The 16,762-nt window shown below is 40.8% G+C and overlaps 1 non-coding gene across 1 annotated transcript; it reads left to right on the forward strand.

Annotated features, from left to right (window-relative positions):
- Positions 1–1,036: 1,036 nt before the first annotated feature.
- Positions 1,037–1,143, forward strand: LOC141609859 (small nucleolar RNA R71). Its single transcript, XR_012527764.1, has one exon. It is a non-coding gene; the product is annotated as a small nucleolar RNA R71 (small nucleolar RNA).
- Positions 1,144–16,762: the final 15,619 nt, after the last annotated feature.

Consider the following 16,762-nt stretch of genomic DNA (forward strand, 5'->3'; position numbering starts at 1 on the left):
AAATCAGTGAAAGGAACCGTTACCTCGAGATTCTGGACCATCTCCAGAAACTTACCAAACTTACGCTCCAGCTTGGTAGCCTTCAAACGCTCCGGATACGGGACTGCAACACTGGCCGTAGGATCAGTAACCTTCGGCTTCCGTAGGTTTAAAACCCCCGTCAAATCATCAATGAGTGACGAATCATGCAAGCTAGTTGACGGATTTGCATCCTCGCTCTGAGATCCAACGATCGATCGGTATAGGTGGTCGATCGACCAAGTAAGTCAAGGCGTGAAACGGTTTACGTCCCGAATTAACTTCGTCAGGTGTCTCAGTCGATCGACTGAGGATGTTGGTCGATCGATTGGATGTGCTAGGTGTGAATAGTTTCTGACCAGAAACTATTTTGTTTGACAATTCAGTCGATCGACTGGGAATGTTGGTCGATCGACCTGAATTACTGGCATTCAGACTCGTTTTTGCATCAGAATTCAAACGAGCTTCTTCATCATTTCCCGAGTCTTCCTTTGGCTTGTCGGGACTTTCATAAGAAAGGCCACTTCTGAGATTGATGGCATTGATCGTCTCAACCGGCCCTTCACATTTAATTGAAGAATTAGCGGCTTGCTTAGCCTCCATATTCTCCAATTGTTTCACAAAATTCCGTGAGGACTCAATCCCGGCTGCTTCCATATTCTCCACTTGAACCAAAAGGAGTTGGACCATCTCTCTCAACTTCTCGATCTCATCAGAGTTTTGAACAGGAATCTCGACTTTCTCCTTGGAAGCTTCAGAAATCTCGAGTTTCTCGAGACGGGTAGAGATGGAAGTTATAAGTGTCACAACAACAGTCATGTCTTCACTTTGCTTTCGTGACTTACCACGTGAACTTCCAAACTCAGCTTTATGGACTGCCATCTCCTCAATGGTGTTCCAACCTTTACTTTGACCGGTATTATTTTGAAACCCGCCATTAGCAAATGTGCATCCAAGATGACCTTGTAATCATCATATAAAGCATTGTAAAATAGATTGCAAAGATACCATTGCTTGGAAACCATGATGAGGGACACTCGACCAAACTTTTGAAACGTCCCCATGCTTCACAAAAATCTTCGTCGGCTCCTTGCTGAAAACTCGTGATTTTACCCTTCAAGGCATCAGTCTTTGAAGGCGGGAAGTACTTCTTGTAGAAGGCTAGTGCTAAAGATGTCCAATCAGTGACTCCAGCTGCTACTCTATCGAGGTAGCGATACCAATCTCGCGCCGAATCCTTCAAGGAGTATAAGAACATAAACCCCTTTACTTCATCTTGAGTTACCCCCTCCGGTACAGGTATTGAACAATAATAGTCCGTGAAAATTTCCATATGTTTCAAGGGGTCTTCATCCGCACCCCATGAACGGTTTCGTTCCACTAAATCAATATAAGAGGAACGAAACTCGAATTTACCGGTAGTAGGGGTAGGTAACTGGCGCCCCTTTGGAAGGTGGTGCTCCTTTGGCTGAAAATTATCATATATCGTAGCCATAATTTCCAAAGTGAGAGTACTCAAGTCTTCCTCTCAAAAACCTGTCTTCTAACTGTGCAAAAGCAAAACTAGAAGCAAAGGTAAGCAACGGCCTCAAGGAACAAAAGTTCCTTGAGACAAGAAAAATAAACTAAAATAGAGCAAACAGAATTACACCGTCTCCCCGGCAACGACGCCAAAATTTGATACCTGTCGAAGTGAGTATCAAAAATAATATTTATAATTTCCAAACTACAACTAGCAAGCGGTAGTAAGGGTCGATCCGCAGGGAGGTAGGGAGTTCTAATTGTCTTATTTCAGTCTATGAATTTTCTGGGGGGTTTGATTTGGATTATTTCTAAGTCTAAACGCATAAAAAAAAAGGGCAAGTAATAAAAAGAGATGTAAACAATAATAAAAAGAATGCTAAGACGGTCGGTTCACTGCAGCTACGACGATGGTATCTAAGTAAGTCTGATAAATCACGATAGGTGGGCAAATAAGAAGTCCTCTCGGTCCAACTTAACAAGTAGCGCCTCTCAGCCTATGCTACTAGTCCCTAGGTCTCACTAATACTAGCTCTCGCCCTGAAGAGTGATTCCTAATGCCTAAATTACCTATCTTTCGATCTTAGCAATTTAGTCGTCTCAATTTATTAATCTATTTTCCCTCCCCTATCTCTCGATCTTGTGGGTCGGTCAAATACTAAGCATTTAACAAGTCTCCTCTCGGCCTCGTTGTCAAATATTGCAATTAAAACATTGAAACGGTGCTATACTATCGCGTGTCAGTCGATCGACTAGCTAAGCCAATCGATCGACCAACAGGTCCAGTCGATCGACTGACTAATCCAGTCGATCGACCAAAGGCCGACATCGGGTCTACTAATCTACATCGTCTTCGCCGCAGGTCCCCTCACATCTTAGCACGGGGTTTCTAGCTACGCATGATAGAATTGATAACAACAACTAAATTAACAATTAACGGAAACGAATACATAATTAAATTAACTAAGCAATAGAGATGCAAAGAACGAAATATTGATGGCTTTGGGAACTAATCTAATCAATTATAAGCTAACAAAATAATAAACTTAAAGACTGAAATTATGATTGAGCAATACCGAAACTGAAGGCAGAAAGGAAATCCAGATGCAAAATAGCGAACATTATTGAGAAACTAAAATATTTGAATTGAATGTAAACTATGCTAAAATCGAGACCTAATGTCTCCCTCCAAAACTGATCATTATTCTGAAAACATAGGTTAGTTTATATAGGAAAAATCCTGCGTAACCTTTATTCCTAAACCTAATCACAATGGGCTTTGGAATTCTCGATCTTTTAATTTGCGCATCAGACCCGTTGTTCAGTCGATCGACCATAAGCATCAGTCGATCGACCAACTTGCGCTGTACAGAGCTTCGATTATCGCTCTGGTTGATCGACCATAGGCATCGAGTCGATCGACCAAGGGTGCTTTGTCTGATGAGTGCATTCTCGACGATTCTGCGCAGCGCACCGATCTTAAAACAGCTGCCATTTCTTCGTTACTTGGTCAAATCAGTCGTTCTACGCGGCGTTGGAAAGCTAAGAGGATAAGATTTCATCTCCAATTGGAATCACTCGATTATCAGGTCTAGAACTCGAGATATAGCCATCTGAAGCAGGCTGCAATGTCGAGAAGCACTTCTTCGCTTGTTAAACTCGTACGCACCCATGCTTTTGCTATCTTTAGGCCTTGAAACGTGCACCAAGCTCATTCCTCGAGTCAATACTTCATGTCAAAAGCAATGTCAATTACTTAGGGACGGATTCGGCTCGATTTCCGCTCAATTCTTCATATTTCTGCAATAATAGACAAAAACACGAAAGTAGAGGAAAATAGGGAAATAATGGCATATATTGCACATTTGAGCTCTGAAATGCGTGTAGAATAAAGTGTGAAACATCATATTTTAGACACGCATCAAATCTCCCCAAACCAAACCTTGCTTGTCCCCAAGCAAGAACTAGACTCGATCTAATGACCTAATGGAACGAGTTCAATCTCAGAGCGAAGTGCAAACTGTAAAGCCTAAACCGATTTAATGCAATAACCAACAATCAATTAGCAAATGAATCATGCAAACGAGTTATGGAGTCGTTAGAAATATTGCTGAATCGTTAACTATAGAGACTTATCAAATTGGACTCTCACGGGTCGCTCAAATCACTCATAAGCATAGGTGAATATATGTAAGATAGAAAGAATTCATTTTGTAAAGACTCTCACCTAACTACGACCTATGAGAACATGCCTGCAATATAATATGAAAGTAATCTCTACAACCGTACATATGCATTCCAACCGAACAAATGACCATGACACATGCCGAGGTATATATGGATATGTGAGGTAATGGGTAAGAAGAGGCAAAACATTTATGGGAATGTGGAGATACAGGTGATCAAGCTAGTACCTAACATAACCATGTGACAATATCCACTTCTTGCTCAAAAACAAATGAAACGGTGCTATAGCAAGCACAAATCTCACAATCTCCATAATACTAAATCAATCAACTCCCCATAAGATATAAATGCAACATGGGAGCAAAAATCGCCATAAGATAAAGGCTTTGAATTATGCGAATTGATTTTCTTTCGGACCCCAGTCGATCGACCTAAATGGGCAGTCGATCGACCGCTTCGAACAGTACAACACTCTTTTTTCTTTTCTTTTTCGAAACATTTTTCATCTCTTTTTTTTTCTTTGTTTTCTTTCAACTTTTCTTTTCCTCCTTCATTCTTGTTATCCATCTAAATCTCAATAAGAGCATATGCCACCAAAAACTAAGTAACAATCCCAAGAACATAAATTATTAGCTTGACAAGGGCAGGCTAAATGTAGGATGTAGTAATGGGACAAAAAGGCTGTTTTTGGCAGTGTGGAGCTTATGGGTAAAATGAATAAAGGAAACCTCTTCCACATGTGTCAACAAACCACAGACCGAACGCATACAGGTATTAAGTAGATCAAGTTCATATTTATGCAAATTAAGGAAACATGTCTCATAAGGAGTACTACTCACATTCCTAGATAAACCGGTCATGAATGTCACCAGTTATAAGCTCTAAACCTCAGAAATATGATGTAGCTTGCCAAAAATCTAAGTCAAGTTTCAAGCTCAGCAAATAATTAACGAAAACTCGTAGATATGCATTTGCGATTCTACTAATAACATGTTAATCAAGCAAGGCTTAAGCGTAAACAAATGCAAATGCAATGTCATCATGGAAATACTACCGTTCCGACTTGACCTATATGCTAAAATAAACGTGCATTTTTGTTTGAATTTTTTTGAAAATTTTCAATTTTTTTGGATTTTTGTATATATATAAGAAATGAAATAAACAATGCATACAAAAATATAAACGTGAAACAGAAATGCAATAAGACATATGCAAATGCGACGCAAAACCCTTCCCCAAACCAAATCGCACAATGTCCCCATTGTGCAAAATCATGTAATGAAAGGAAAGAGAAACGGGAATTTGCGAGAAAATGAAATAAATAAATATGACATGAAGTGGAAATCGGGAACTCACAAGACGTTAAGCGCAAAGAAAAGAAACCTCCCAAAACCGGCGTGAGCTAGGAGGTTTCGGTGCAAAGTGCTACTAATAAGTACCTGAAAAGACAAACAAAACCACGCATAAAATCGAGAAAACAATTTTGGGACGGTAAAATTACGTGCAAAATGAAGAATATGGAAGAAATCAGAAATAAGACGGAAAATAAAGTGGAGGGACGACTCCCTCAATTCCGCAAAACGATCAAACTCAGCAGGGAATGATCGCGAACAGTCTGACAAAGAAATAACTTGGTCGATCGACCACATCACCCGATCGATCGACCAAGGTGAAAGGAACAGAGCTCCTGGAATCTGCAGACCATCGATCGACCATAGAAGGCGATCGATCGACCGGGAAAACCGTAACTTCGATTTCTTCGAATTAGCTCAATTACTCGAGCTAATGAGGTCTACAAGCCTGCAAATGCACAATAATACGCGCCCAAAATTGCGCAAAACCCAAAGTAAAAGTCTATAAACGGAAATTAAACTAAGCACACACTAAGAGTTTTTATTTCTAAACAACTATGAGCTTTTATTCAAAATAAAAACAAAACACATCCGGGTTGCCTCCCGGCTAGCGCTGGTTTCAGACAGGTCCCGCTCGACCTCTTTTTCTTCACCAGCTCACTCTAATTGAGCCCAATCAAAACAACTCAAGGCTCTCAGCAACCTATCATACATCTGCGCATGTGCTACACAAAACTGTAAGTAGCACCATAAGATAGAAATAACATAGGAAATCAAAATGTAAAAGCATTTAAGCCTAACAAATTTCCTATGGTAGCTCCTAAAATTGTCCACAAAGTTATTCTGCTCTCCAGCTAAGGGCGGAATATAAAAGCTCAAGTTAACCGCAGGTGATAAACAATGGAGCTCTGTAGCATTTGACTCAAAAACAACGCGAGTAGAATCCAGATGCTCAGACGGGTAAGAACTGTGAGGTGGAGGAGTCTGGTCAACTAAGGGAGAAGGTGGATAATCATCCCAAATGCATGGGACGGTAAAGTCAAATGGTTCAATCGGGTCCTCTATAATAGGTTCATCTATAATATCGTCATACACATCCCAATTAACCTCAAGACTGTCAAAATTTTCCTCCTCACTCTCCTTATCGCTAGACTCGTCAAGTTGGAGATTCTCAAAGAGATCCTCCAAATCGACCTCACTATCATTGCAAGAATCATAAAGGGGTTCTAGACTATCCTCATAAAAAGGATTGTCAACCACGCTAATGGTCTCCTCTATGTCTCCGTCAGCATTTCCTAGATCGGTTTCTAAGGTCTCACCCACCCCCTCATCTGAGTCAACATGAAGAGAAAAAGTAGGTTTAAGAGATTCAAAGAGCAAACCAATTAAAGAATTCTAATACCTCAATGACGGGGATTCCTTCAAAATCCCACTTACCTATAGACTCGAGGTATGCTCGCGTAGGGTCATTCATTTGCTGCCGGAAAATGGTGCAAAGATATTTGGAGATCGAGAAGGCATCTCGTCTGGGCTCAATAAACTCCCAAAGTCTGACTAAATAAACACCAAAGATTTCGTTCTCTTCCTGCGGAAAACTCAGAAGGAACGACATGAGAACGGTCTCAAGGAACCGAAGTTCCCTGAGACTAAAGAAAGAAAGACTAAAATTAAAGACAACTAAAACTAGCGCTGCCTCCCCGGCAACGGCGCCAAAATTGGTACCGTCGTTTAGTACCAAAATTAAATTTATAGTTCCAAACTAAAACTATAGCTAGTGATAGTAAGGGTCGAACCACAGAGAGACAAGGTTGATTTTGTTTGCTATTTTTCAGTCTACAAAAGTAACAGATAATTGGGGGTTTTGAATTTGGTTGATTAACTGGCTAATTGCTAAAATGAAAATTCTTAACAAGATAAAAGGAGGATCGGGAACTTCGGTTCACCATGGCAAATAACAGGCCGGTCAAGCAACAGAGGTCTTATAATACGGTCTCAGGGAAGATAAGCTAGTCTTTCGATCAAAGCTCAAATAACCTCACGGTCTAATAATTCCCCAGAATTTATCAAAGCTTTCACTCAAGAGAAATTCTAAATCTAGCGATAAATCAAATTACCAATCTTTCAATCTAGCAAAGAAATCTATCAAAAGATAACAAGACCAATACGGAAGAACTCGTGCTACACAACAATCCTAATTTAATACCATGGCTCACCTTATTCCCAATCAAAGGAATTACTTACGCATAATCATAACTACACTAATTGCGAAATTAATAATAAAGAACAACTTTGACATAATGGAATCTAACTAACACAAAGGGGAAGAAATCAATTGCTGAAATTAATTGATGAAACAAGAATCAAAATAACAAGTGAAAAATAAGAAAAGGAAGAATTGCCTAAAAAGCTTACTAATTGAATATCAAGAACCAAGCATTCGAATCAAAGGTTTCCGTCTCAAGCTAGTATGAAAACTAAGTTTTTCCAGAATGAAAAAGCATAACCTAAAAGTTGCTGCGTTCTACTGATAAAAAGATACTGAAAGTTAATTACAAGTTGGGCTTTTAAAAGTCTAACACGGAGAAATAAGTATTAGCTCGAAATCAGGTCGATCGACTGGTCAACACGGTCGATCGACTGATTACTCGGAACAGTAGCTTCTGACTGAGCTCTAGTGGTCGATCGACTGAAAGGCTTAGTCGATCGACTGAAATTGCTGTGCAGTGGCTCCTTGTTGCTTCCAATCAACTCTTCACTCCTTGCACGCATCCCAAGGTGACTGAATGAACTCTCCTTCCTCTTGGCTTCCTTGAACTTGCTTCCGGAGGACGAATTTGGCTTGATTTAGCCTACTTCCACGCATTCCTACAATAAATCATAGAAAATGCAAAGTAAACCGTTTCGGGAGAAATAACAGCCTCAAGCTACCAATTATGCGTAGAAATACATGCCAAAACCACAGATAAAGTGTATAGAATATGCACGTATCAGCAACCTACATTTTCAAAAAAAAAAGAAGTTCTCAATAATTGAATGGGTTCAACCAAATGGGTTCTTACACAAAAATTATGCAAATTGGAGGCTCACCCTCCGAATCAGATGCTGCCAATCGTCCAGGCCAACATCCGTCACAACCACGTCAAAGTCACGCAGCTCGGAGATCGTCGTCCTCCCAGCCGTGTCAGTGTACTCGAGGGTCTCAGGGTACTCTGGGGGCTCGATGCCCGCCGCCTCAACCTCCTGCAAAGTCAAATATTTCTAATTAATCGATGATTTTTCATCGTAGTTCTCAAAATCAAGAATAGAGGAGAGAAAATATGCTCACCACAACCGGCCAGTACGCCAACCTCCCGTAGAGGAACGCCGAGTAGTCCTCGCCAGGAAGAAGGAGGGCGTCACCACCAACGCCAGCCAAGTCGGCCTCCCTCTCTGCCTAAGAAGGCTCCCTGAACATCGTCCTAGGAGGATCGATGGGAACCGTCAACACGTCCCGAGAGCACTGACGAGCCAAGCGCTCGCCCAAGTACCACACAGGACCCATCGACGTCCTCAACAAAGAGGCTCGAGCTCCTAGGACGAAGGACCTCAGCCACAAAAGGAGGCGCTCCAGCGTACTCCGCCCAAGGCCTGGGCACCCACTGGGACAAGACAAACAAGGAATCATTCTTATGATCGATTAAAGCAATATAGAAGCAAAATGAATATGAGTGAGATGCTCACGCTATCCAGCTGCAGAGCGTTCACGTCCCGCCGGTAGACACCGTGAGAAGAACGCTTGCTCTTCGTCCTGCACATCACCCAATCCCTCACCACGGGATATGCCTTCTCCAGCGGCTCCGTCCTCTTGGGCGCGAGGCCCGGAAAGTAGGAGTACACCCACGCCTGCAAAGCTAGATAGTCAATAACGATCTTTCGTAATTTGATAAAGAAAGGAATTGATTTTGGTCTAAATAAAGGTTCATATCTCCAACAGTAGTCCAGGTCCGACAGCGCCAGGAGAAGTCCCCTTCTCCATCAACTCCGGACGAACCATGGCCCTCATGAAGCGGATGAGGACCGCAAAACCAAAGAAAGGACCTAGTCCCAACGCCCTAGGGAGCTCAAGTCAGAAAGGAAGGGAAGAAGCTTCGTCGACAGCCTCTCTCCCTTGTCTCCGAGGTAAATCGAAGACAGAAACCACCAGAGCCACAAACGAGCCCTCTGCTCAGCTGTACAGGGAGGAGGAGCCGTCTCTCTCCCGTCAATCGTCACCAGCGCCGAGATCTTTCCCGCAAAGTAGTCTCGAACGTAGGACCTGGCAACCAAACCCGGCACTGTAACAGCCTTCGGCGACAAGTTCCAGCCGATCAACCTCCTAGCCTCGGCCGAGTCCACCCTCATGGCAGTCTCCGGCCACTCCACAGCCTCAGTCCCACACGGCAGACCAGAAATCATGCCGTAGTCCTCCAACGTGACTCCCACCTCACCAAAAGGCATGTGAAAGGTGGAAGTCGTATCCCAAAATCGGTCCAAGAAAACGCGGACCAGGCTAAGGTTAGCCCGCAACTTCCTCTTCGCGATTTCCCTCCAGGCCTGCACCAAGGCACCGAACGCTCCACGATCGATCATGGCGCGCTCCTCCGCCGGCAGCCGCTCGTAGCACTCCATCGCTGTCGTGTAACCCGAGAATGACCTGATGTTCCCAGCCTCCTATTGTGATTTGAAACAAAAAGCTATCTTTAGTTTTGAATGAAAATTGGAAGAGATATAAATGAAATGAATGAAAGAAGATGAGTGCTGAGTAATGAATTGAAAATTACCAAGCTCTTCACCGTCCTGTAGGACAGGTGACCCTCTGCAGCCCAAAGCAAGTGCCTGCTGTCCCAGGTCTCAGCCCACGCAGGTGCTCCCCTCAGCTGACGACCTCCTCGTCCAACGTTGGCCCGCCTCGGGGCCTCCTCTTCCTCAACAGCCTCCTCCTCGTGGACCTCGTCCCCAGCAGCCATCACCGCGGCGGTGAAGGCCTGCTCCAAAGCCTCCTCGACAACAGCAGCGTCTATCTCCATGGGAGCTCTCCCATAAGTAGAAGCCTCATCACCTGCAACATTAACGTAATTTAGGCCGCGTCACGTGACGACAAGCCTTGGTCAAGGGATTTTCGAACCTTTGGAAGCCCTGAAACCGCTCTTTTCTCGCCATCTTTGGCCACATTCTCACAAACCCGATCACTCATGTGGTAATTAAGGTCAAGTCAAGCCTAATTTGAAGCCTATTTCCAGGTTCGAGCTGAAATTTCGGCAGCATTTCGTTATAACGACGATTATGCCCTAGAAAAGTGTCCTGAAAAAGCCATCACAAACCAAAATTCCAAGATGATAGGAAGTTTACCCGTCATCCAAGGATCCCAAATATCAAGTTTCATCGCAAATGGGCAATCCTAAGGCTATTTTTCGAAGCAATTTACGGTTTAGCTGTGAAATCGTCTCAAATTCACTCAAATGCTCAAAATTCAACGAAAATTCGAAACAAACACATGGTTATATTCCTTATATTACCAATTATCCGTTTCTAATACCAATTTCACAAGGCAAATCCATTTGGGGGAAAAGCCCCAAATTTTCGATTTAATTGGGTTGAAAACCCTAATTTTTTCGATCCAAATTGAGCAAATATAGAAGATTAATGCAAGAATGATACACATACCTCGATTAGTCATGATTAATGCAAGCTTTCGGATCAAACCTTGGCGGAAATGGTTAGGATTTGAGAGAGAATTTGGAGAATTTGTGTTTCGAAACAAATGAAATAATCCCTCTGTTTATCGCGTTTTTAGGCAGAAAATACACCCTTGGGAACAGACGCAGCAGGCGCTGCGCCTCTTCCAAGAGACGCAGCTCTTGCTGCGCCTCTTCCTGGTGTTCCCTCCTTACGATTTTTCAAAAATTCGTTATGAGTTCGTTATTTGTGGGCCCATCTTTGGTGCGCCTCTTCCCCGATGCTATTTTATCTTTTTGGTCCATTTGACGATTATCTTTCGTTCCGGCCCGCATTTTCAAGCCAACAGCAGACTATTACACGTTATTTATCGCTTCCAAGACCTTGCTTGTCACAACGAACAGATGTTCCTTCACAGGTGTTTCGACATGCCTTCATTATATTTCCTCAACGAGAGTAAGCGGATAGACTTTCCCTCTCGAGACATGGAGATTAATTCCCGATTATGTTCCCCAACGAGAGTAAGCGGATAGACTTTCCCTCTCGAGACATGGAGATCAACATCAGCCCCTATTTCTTCCGAAGTTTGTTTGAAGCTGAACACGAACAGAGTTCTCCCGCAGTTCCCGCCTGTGTCCTGCTACTCACAATATTTCTTGTTTCCCCTCGGAGTGCGATAAAGATGTCATTCTCCATAAGTTCCCAAACCAATAGAGTTCCTACACTCGAGCCTTAGTTACCCTTTAGTTTAAACTTATATTCGGGCCTCCTTCCCACCGATGCATTCCTTTAGGGCCCCATATCCTAGCACCAATCCTTATATATCTTTTAGGTCTTACCCTTAGCTCCTATGCACCTCCGGAAGCATCTCAAGAAGAAGTCTCAGGTATGGTCTCTTCTTATTGCTGGCGAGCCTCCTTACGTAGTCTAATGGACTTTAAACGACCCTCCCCGGAAGTCGACAGAGTCTAAAATGTTCCCGACGACAGGTCCTTGGTTCAGACCCCTTGAGCCGCCTCGCGTCGCCATAGTCGTCAGGTTGTAATCTTCGATTGACCTGATGGCTATACTTTGACTTTCGCCTTGTCCAAGCCTCAGTCAAAGTGGGGGCTCTGTAGATACTTAATTACTGCACCTCTCGCAAACCACCCGGTGATGATTGGGCCGCATGTTTGGTACGCGGAACGATTTGTGACAGTTCGTAAGTTTATCGTCAAGTGATTGCTCAAACACTAATGTCTACCTCTTAGTTGTCATCTACGTGCCGATACGGTCGTTTTGATAGTAATTAGAGTACATTTGGAGTCTGGGCCTAAAACCGTCTTCATTTTCTGATAACCGTTTAATCCCGAGTCAGAATGTTCTGGAATGTTCCGGATATTTCTATTCCATATTTTATAAATATTTCACAATATTTATTCTTTGGTAAACAATTTCCCGTAATATTCATACAAAATATTAAGGAAAACCGAATTATCCCTTTATTCCATAATTTAAACACGGAAATCTTTCTTCCACAGGAGGAAACCACTTGGGAACAGACGCAGCAGGTGTTGCGCCTCTTCCAAGAGACGCAGTGGCTGCTGCGCCTCTTCCCAGGTCCTTTTCTGCGTATTTTTCGTATCTTTTTCATATCTTTCCGAGATTCACTTCCAAAGACTCTCCGAAACCCTATTCCTTCACGTGATTAGTATAAATAGGAGCCTTCGCTCCTCATATTTATCACGCGAGTGTCCGCCCTTCTCTTCTTCCTTTGCATTCTAGACCTTTGTTCTTACTTTTCGGCGTCTACGTGCTTGAACATTCAACCACGTAATCTCGGATCCTTCTGAGTACCAGCCTCGTTTGCATGACCGACCAATTTGACCAACTCCACATCAATCAACTTAATTAATCTAATCGTTTTCCTCTTACGAGGGCACTTTCATATTTGCATTATAGTTCGAGTCGAGCATCACTAATCGATAACTAAGTCCTTCTCGTTTCGTCAAACATGTAAGTCTGAGGGTGTAAATCTCTCTTTATTTATTGTTATTTACTTTTTGTACCACTATTGTAAGGTTTATGTCGAAAATACCAATTAGAACCGATTTCTAAAACCGTGCTTTAAAATCCCTTTTTACGGATTTTCAGAAGACAAACTGTCGAGAAAGGACGCAGCAACTGCTGCGCCTCATCGAAGGAGCGCAGTTCCTGCTGCGCCTCTTCGTGAGGCTTCCGCAGTTCCTGCTTCCTTTCTTCTTCCTTCGTCCTCTGTAAATTCGGTCGCTTTTTACTTGTTTTTGTTTGTTTTCGTCAATTATTTGATATAATAGCATAATAATCTCACATGTATATTGTTTATCATTCGTTAGCATATAATTTGTCATTTAAATCCGACCTAAATCCCAAATAATCTCATATTTGCGGGTTTTCGTCATTAAATTCAATCCGGGTTGTAGAAATTCGATTTGTTCATATCGGGTTTCTGGAATTCGATCTTTGATATATTTTCATCTGTCTATTGTCATATTCGTCATTAATTTGTCATCAATTCATCATGTTTAGCCTATTTAATTCACCCATGTCACTAATTAATCGTTCATTCATGTAAATAATTAGTAATATTCCGTCTCATCCATGTTTTGTTGTTTTATGACCATTAATCACATGTAAATAACCTGATAATCACTTCCATCCGAGTAAATACTATAATCAATCCTTAAATTAACCAATTAATATTAACGATATGCAGTTCCGGCTTCACAACCAGAACTCACCCTTGGAACAGACGCAAGAATCGCTGCGCCTCTTCCGTGAGGGCGCGATCTCTTGCGCTGTTCCAGGCCGATTTACCTCTCGAACTCCGTTGTTGCTTGACCTAGTTTAATTAGCTTACGTATAATTAACTATTATCCGTATTATCACCTTCTGATCTGTTCGTCATTTATTCCTTTATTCTTTTTTCTCAAATTATCCGTTTTAAAGGTATTTTCGACATAAATCAATTAACCCGATGTAATTATTGTAATTTTCATTATTGCAATTGTATTTGTCATATTTCTTGTATCATTTGTATGCCTTCACGTGTAATCGAGCATTAAATCCTACTTTGACATTAATTGTATGTTAAATTACGTGTTAACCGACTTAGCTAATTCTCACATGCTAGGATTAAAACTTGGATGTTGCATTGCATGCATATAATCGACGATATATCGAGTATAGATGATGTCCCTAATCATTAGTAGAGGCCGCTATCGAGGCGGGTGGGATTAGGTGTTCGATCAAAAGAACTTCCTAATACGTACCCTCACCCCTTACTCCAGATCTCTGTGAAAATCCGTGTTCATTGGCATCCACGAGAGTCATTCTAGACATAGAATGCTAAGGGTAACGATTGCTTGGTGTTCATGTCTCTACTTTTTGTCTTGACATGGCACGAGGTATTCGAACGGTTCCAATTTCCCATAAAAATTGGTGGCGACTCCACAAAAATGCAAACGCTTGTTCTCTTCCTCCCAAGCGCCCCCGTGGGCCCCCGTTGTCCACAAGTTGTTGTATGTTAAAATAATTGGTAAAACGCATAAAGGTTTGTCTCCGTTATTAATGGCTCATTTTAGTGAGTTCCATTATGTTTATAGAGATGGCGTTTTATATTTAATTAAAAATCGGTTGTGGCTGTAATAATGAAAAAGCTAACTACATATTATAACTATGTCACTTGATGTTATATTAATGAATGACAAAACTTTTATACTAAAAGCACTAATAATTCATCGGTGATCAACTACACCAAACATGATTTTTTTTTCATCAATGATTCAATTAACATAGTTGGACTTTTTTTTTATCAACTTAAAAATATATTTTTATAGATAATCCTAATGGGAGCCCCGTGCATCGCACGGGCTTTTCGACTAGTTAGGGTAAAATTCTAGGAAGAATTTGTAAGAAGGTAAATAAAATCATGAACAAATAAAAAGTAAGAGATAAGAATGATGTATGAATATAGAATTAACAGAATTTAAAAAAAATGGAGGAAAGAAATAGAAGGGACCTTGAAATAGAAAAGGTGGAATAGAGAAGAAATCAATATGAGGAATAGAGAGTAGAATCACCAGATTGATTGTTCGTCAACTTTTTGGTTTCTATAATATCAGTAAAAAGATTCAAACCCGCTAAAGTAGATCAATATCACTGATTTACTTCAGTCTCAACTCTTCTTTCTTCTCATCAACCCCAACTGGGATTCAATTTTGTTTTCCTTACTTTTCTCGGCTATTTTTTTTTTGGGTTTTTTCTACGAGATAATCCCATATTTTTTCAAATTCTACATTTTATGATTCTTTAAGCAAGTCTTAATTAAGATAGGTTGTCCCTTTTTTTTAAAACGGATCCAAATATTAGCACGTGATTTTAATAAAGACAAAAAATTGGCATTTCCTATTGCAATAGAAGTTAAAGGATACGTAGATCATTTTTATTTCTAAAAAGAACAGTCCACGACTTCCTGAGGAAAGAGTTATAAGGCCTGAAAGTCACCCCTTGATGCTGAACTGTTACACATTAGGTTACTAGAGACCTGATGGCACTCAAACCTCAATATCTTGAGTTCTAGATCATCTTTTCAGGTGATTCTTTTTGGACATGAAAGCTAACATCCACAACTTTAAAATGAGCCATCATGGGTCTTGATATTCATCCTCGACTAAGAGTTATCCTGCCTACAAGATAGGGCTGATTTCAGGAATGCAACTGAAGGTTCTGTTTGATGCATGCATCTGTCAGGGGCATTTGAGTCCTTTCACCTGCCAAGATTAGCTTGTCCTAAGATGGATATTAATCATAATAGAGTCCTTATGTCATGGAATAAGAAGTGACAAGCTTGGTTTCAAGTTAAGAAAACTTTTGGCCTAAGAAAAGCAAACAACAATTTCTGAATTCTGAAAGTGACATCTTGTGGTCCTCCCATTTGGGTCGTTGCTTCTTTTCTCCTATCTTAAAGTTGCACCAGCCCCAAGCCTCGATAAAGACCAACTTCAAAGCTCTCTTTTAGAGTCCTTTGACTGCAAGGACCTCACCTACTCACATCACAAAGCAACAAAGAAGAACCTCCATCAACCAATAGGAATTAATTTAATTTCAGTTTTTATGTATTTCATTCTAGCATTTGTTCTCCACCTTTGGATGAACTTTTTGTCTACTCATGTATCCCCTCTATATAAGGGACATTTCTCATCGTAAGAAAAGCAGATTATGTTTTAATGAAAAGTTTACAACTTTCTTCCTAATTTGCTATGTACTTGAGTACCCTCATGGTTGTGTGCTTGAGTTAGTCTCTTTGATGTGTGCTTGAGACTCGTCTTTCTCTTGCCGTGTCCTGAGAAATAGACCCTCTATCCATTGGCTTTGTTCTTTGGAAGAGTTTATCCTTGTATCTTATTGCATTCCTTAATTCAGAAAATAACAACACAAAAATAAGTTTATTCAAGCTCCTTGTTTTATTTCAACTTGTTTTTACTACAATTTTGATAAGCATTCCGCTGTAAAATTTCATTCTCTTATCAGATTCTTAAACTAGTCAAAAACATAGCAGCCCGTAAGAATTATAGTGCACCTACGCAACTTGTCATATGATTTGGTATTTATTTTACTCGTCTTAAGATTTAAGACGGATACTTTCATTTTAAATAGGAATGTGTGACTTTATTAATACTTACTGAAGTGACTCTTAGCTTTTATTCAACCGGTTTTTTTCCGTTAACAAGCAAATATTCACTATTTTTTTTATAAAGCACACATGCTTAAACACATATATCCTTCATTAATAATTTTTCTAAAAATTCACGTGATACTCCTAAGATTGGCCTTTTACACGAAATAATTTTCTCTTTTTTAGGTCACTTTTTTTTTAAAATTTTGTTTATCTCATATGCACATAATTCGATCACATAAATTTTTTATCAACTTTACTTTTATACTGTCTAAAAAAATAATTATGTGCCATT

This window comes from Silene latifolia, chromosome 10 (assembly GCF_048544455.1).
Source record: "Silene latifolia isolate original U9 population chromosome 10, ASM4854445v1, whole genome shotgun sequence".
NCBI lineage: Eukaryota > Viridiplantae > Streptophyta > Magnoliopsida > Caryophyllales > Caryophyllaceae > Silene > Silene latifolia.